At 35.9% G+C, this 5,312-nt stretch overlaps 1 long non-coding RNA gene across 1 annotated transcript in view; it reads left to right on the plus strand.

The window, feature by feature from the left end:
- The window catches only part of LOC106940542 (uncharacterized), a 19,718-nt gene that overhangs the window by 7,737 nt on the left and 6,669 nt on the right, over window positions 1-5,312 (plus strand). Inside the window, exon 2 of the long non-coding RNA XR_001423127.1 lies at window positions 899-902. This is a non-coding gene — a long non-coding RNA (uncharacterized LOC106940542). The remainder of the gene's footprint in view (window positions 1-898; window positions 903-5,312) is intronic.

Genomic DNA, 5,312 nt, shown 5'->3' on the forward strand with positions numbered 1-5,312 from the left:
GGGAGCACAAGAGAATATAACGAGCCAGAACTTAATGATTTTTTATTATCTATACAGTGGGTACAATTTTTAGTTTTCGTCTCATCTGACTATAGCACCTCCTTTACATGCTGCAACCTTTCTTCTTGCCACTATTACATCAAGGATAGATACCTTAAATAAAGCCGATGATGATGTCAGCTTCATTTAAGTGGTAGATTCCAGTTAACACTTTGAGCATGACCTTGACAACTGTGACTTTGCAGAGAAAGACTCAACTTCTCGACTTTCAGAGATGAAGGCCTGGCTTTTTTAAGACTCCTGAGCAGGAAGAGCCACGTAGATCTGGCTGTCTATCCTAGGCAGGTGAACACCCTTTTAATAATTTTAAAAAGTACAAACAAGCATTGGTTTTTACAATCCTCATTTCTGTGGTTTGGTTCCACACTTAGGAAGTGGGTCAGGATAAAGAGAAGTCCTCACAGAGCAAGAACTTATATAATCATTCGAGCACTCTGATGCACAGAATACAGAAAGGTGAAATGTAGGCGAGAACCAATTTATTGACTACGATTTTCTTAATTTTGGGAGATCAGTGATCAGCTAATACAAACACGTGAAGCCAATCTTGTCCCACGATCTTATCCTTCTTGGCAAAGGTCTAAAAATAAACCACTGTCCTCTTCTGATCTCCCATGAAAAAGGTTTTTGACTGACAGACCGGGCCACTAGGTCATGTCTGTATGTTTGCAGTAAACAAACACTGTCAGCAACATTTCAGACCAAATAAATTGGCATCAGAAAAATCAGAATCGGAAGGTCAGGCTGTTTAAAGATTAGTAATTGGCGATTGGTCAGAAAACTGCAGTTGACACACACCTAGTGAATTGAAGTATCAGCTACTGAACTTCTGTCATAGTTAAGTGTTGCATAACCTTCTGAGGAAGGCACACACCCTTTTTTTTGGAACAATATGTGATGAATAGTTTAGCTGCAAAATGCTACTGACTCATTTGCTGTCAGATAAAAGGCAGCAGGATTTTTTACTTGTGACACAATCAGAGCACAGTATATATTTACAGCACTGTTTAAGGCGTTACATTTTTCACACTAATTGGTCTAGTACAACAGATTTTCATTTATCTGTGTGATTTTGTAACTTTTTTTTTGTTTCTAAGGTTTTATTGGCTTTAGTGGTCTTTATTTGATAGTAAATTGACAGGAAAGTGGGTGATGAGAGAAGGGGGAGGACATGCAGCCAAGGTCACCCGGCTCAGAATCAAAACTGCAACGGCCACGTCGAGGACTAAGGTCTCCATATGTGGGATGTGCTTAACCCCGGCGCCACCACAGCACACCCGTGATTTGTAACTTTTACACAAATTATGGGAGGCATAAAAATCGGAATCTCTGATATGTTTTAGAGGTATTGTGGTGAAGTTTCTTAAAGGAGTCTGGGGTAAAGAGTGTGCACATCTGCCATAGTTTCCTTGAAAGAGCAGGTGTTACTATATTGCTTATATAGCACACTGACACGCAGAAGCTAGAGCGGTGAAATGAAATATCATCTATTAAACTTCTGTCATAAGTAAATGTTGCATTACCCTCTGAGGAAGGCACACACGCTTTCTTTGGAACAACATGGGATTCTTTGTTCAGCCGCGAAATGATACTGTCTCATTTCTTGTCAGATAAAATTTCACATGATCTTGGATCCTGGCTGTGTTTATAAGGGAACTCAAAACCTAATTAACCATGATTTTCTTTTTTTTTTTTTGAAAACTAAATGTCTGACACCTGTGAGTGACTTTAGGTGAATTGATACTCTAAATTAAATGTTTAGTGATTTATTTTTGTTTTATTTTTGGACATTCTTTCATAATTACATAGCTTTTTAAGACGGATTACAAAGTGGGATTAGAAAACCAGGAGTTCCTTCAGATTCTTTCCTTCCTTTCAAAAATGTTAAAGTGCAACCTGGCTTAAGGAATCATTTTCTACATCACTTCAAACGATACATAGTTTAAAGAATGTCATATCACTGTCTAATGATTGACAGATAGAAATTGATACACAGATGTTTGTACAGCATTCAACGTGTGCAATCACTGAATGTGACATAATGTCAAAGATAATGTTTGATATGTTTTAAAGCTTATGTGACCTTTGATAGAACAAGTTTAAGAAGAACAAATTTGTAGTCTTACATGTTTCAGACTGTATTTCTATATTCTGTTGTTTAGTTGACTTTCTGACATTAATTTCCAGCTTCTGTCTTTTTATGAGGACAATTCTTGTTCATGTCTGTGTGGTTTTCCTTTTTTCCCCTTCCTTTAAAAAATAGCATGAGCTATAATTTTCTGATAGTTTTTCTTTTTCTTAACCAGGCCATGTATAGAGCTGATGCAATCACTCTTCTCTGTTCCCTGTGACTGTGAACAGAGGATTATCTTGAAGGAAGTCATAATAAGCTGATATATATTACACAGGAGCAGAAGGAAGTGAAAAAATTAAACAAGAACCAACATGAAACTGAAAAAGGATTAACATAATTATCTGAGACACAGATAATTATGTTGTCTCTGTGCAAAGGCCTATATACAAAGGCATATAGATGGAAAAGGGATCAAAAGGTACCAAAGCACACAAGTTAAACTGAGGTTTTCTTTAACCTCAGTTTCAGTCTCTATTTTCACATCCATTCACATAGCCATTGGTTATCCCCACTAATCCTTACACGGTTGCCTTCCTTCCTTCCTTTCTTTCTATTTGTGGCAATGATAGGTCTGTATTTCTGTGGCATTTAAATAAAATTTTTAGGCTGTGCCAAATAAACCTTATTCTACTTAGAGTTGTTCAAAGCGAACTCTGCACTGCCAAAGAACATAAGTTAAACCCCAAGAACTCTGGGTTAAAAGAAGAAACGGCAATTTTGCAACAGGAACTTTATGTGTTTGACTTGTTACAGGGTGATGACCTTCAAAACCCAGCTGTACATAAAAAAAAAACTTTGATAAGATCACAGGTCAGCTCTGATAAATGAGGGCCGCTGGACAAAGTGTTGGGAAATCCACGTAAGCAAACAAAAAAGCACACACACACACACACACACACACACACACACACACACACGCACACACGCACACACGCACACATGATCTCTGCAGAGGAAAGCTATAAGTGATACTGTCTTTGAGCTGTTTAACTTTTAACTACAAGGGAGGTCTTCGAGCTGTCTGACCTCAGCCACATGTGTCCAAAGTCAAGGTAGTTGTCGCCAGAGAAACAGAAGCAGCAGGGATTTCTTGTGACCTGTAAGACAGGCAGAATCAACTCACAGCACTCTTTAGGGCGTTACATTTTTCACACTAATTGGTCAAAAATTGGGAGTATAATAATTGGAATCAGTGACAATGTTTCCTCACATATTTTAGAGTTATTGTGGTAGCTAAGGAGATAAAATCTCTTATATGAATTTGGGGGTGAAAAGTGTGCTTAATATTTAAACCAATATACATTTATAAACTCTACAAAATGATAATAAAATATTTCTGGTATTTAAAACATGTTGGTATATTTCCAAACATTTTGTAGATGTAGTGTTTGTTTTTGTAATTCTGTTTCAGATCATTATGTTCTGTATCAGCAGCAAACTCAGCAAAGTTATATTAACACATTTTGAAAGTTAAATGTGAGATGAATTTAGCAAGCTGATATCTAGCTGTAAAAATTGTTTTAAACCACAACCTAAATAAAATCAAGATGAGTTGTGAAAAGAGTGCAATAATGTTAATATTTTTCATAATATATTAACCTAAACTTAGCCAGTTGTTAGTCGTAGCAGTTTGAATGTTTCCTGTTTAAATGAAGTAACTTAGACATCACAGAAAACGTCTTTTATAAGGCCCTCATTTTGACAGATTGTGCTTATTTTGTGAGAAAGGCTGCACAGTATCTGTTGTATTATTCTTCTTTATCAGCATTGTTGATAAGACCCAACAATGTTTTATCATTGTTGGGTTTGATTTGCTTTGCTGTGGCACCAAATGTCAGCTGATCTGTTCTCCTGTGTCAAACCATAATATTTATGGCCGTATCATAACAAATCCACGCTGGCCTTGTTTTTCCTGGGCATCACTATAAAAACATACTGCACTTAATCCATGTGTCCTCACAAGGAATTTATTACTTAAGTATTAAACAGGTAAATAATCTGACACAATTTTGAACTTTTTATGTCACTCAGCAAATTTCGCTATAAATATCCTATGTTCTAATAAAAAAAACAATTTTCACAAGTTAAAAAAAAAAACATACATTTTTAAAGAATTATACTTAAAATGCAACAGTGAAAATTAATAAAAAGGAGTAAATAACTAAATAATTTGTGACTCAGATGCAGCAGGAAGGGCTCCTCAATATGAATTTTTCTATATATTAGGGATCTCCTATTATTAAGTCCATATGAAGTCTTGTTGTTTAATGGCCCCACATTGTGGCCCAGTTTCCTGTGTACATTTCCTAAATGCCACGTTGGTGACTAAAAGTGTTGATGGTTTGACCCAGAATCTTTTGTTTGACCAAAAACAAAGTCAGTCAATTCTTGGAATCGTTTTTTATTATTGTGTTGCCATCCAACGGCTTTGGTATTAAAGGAAAAAAAAAACAAAACAGTCATCTTACCCTTCAGGGTTTCTGAAGTGAGGTTATGTTAATTATTTACAAACACTTAATCCCAGATGCAGAATCTTTTCCCCATTTCAAGGAAGGAAGGAAAACCTTGACAAATCTGCAGCTTAGTGGGTCTCATAAACTGAAGTTAACTGCTAGACTGAAAGATGAACCTCCTGTGATTGTAGAATCTGAACTGCACTCCAGTAAATTCACTAACTTCTTCACAGATAAAATGTAACAATTAGAGAATTAATCTGCACATAAACATTAAATCCAGTACCTGTGCTATGTCTAATCAAAATAAAAGCTGAAAAAAACACAATTCTACCAACATAGACATAAAATATTTATAAATCAAGAAGAATTCATGAATCAATAAAGCTCCGCCTCCTGCTGTTGTGATCTCCTACCTACCACTTTCTTTAAGGAAGTTCTGCAGGTCATTTCGTCTGATCTGATTCAAAAGGTAAACTCAGGCCTCTTATAAGGTGTTTTCCACATGGCTTTAAAAACAGCACTTACAGCATAAAAAAAAACAATCTGGACAATCAGGATTACTAACAGCAGTGACAATTGGTTTGATAACTTTTCATCTGTCCCATTCAGAGGATATAGTAATATTAAGGATCTTCATCATAGAAAGAATCTTTATCTTCAGC

The sequence above is a fragment of the Poecilia latipinna genome, unplaced genomic scaffold, assembly GCF_001443285.1.
Source record: "Poecilia latipinna isolate Pla-1442-1.1 unplaced genomic scaffold, P_latipinna-1.0 Scaffold3272, whole genome shotgun sequence".
NCBI lineage: Eukaryota > Metazoa > Chordata > Actinopteri > Cyprinodontiformes > Poeciliidae > Poecilia > Poecilia latipinna.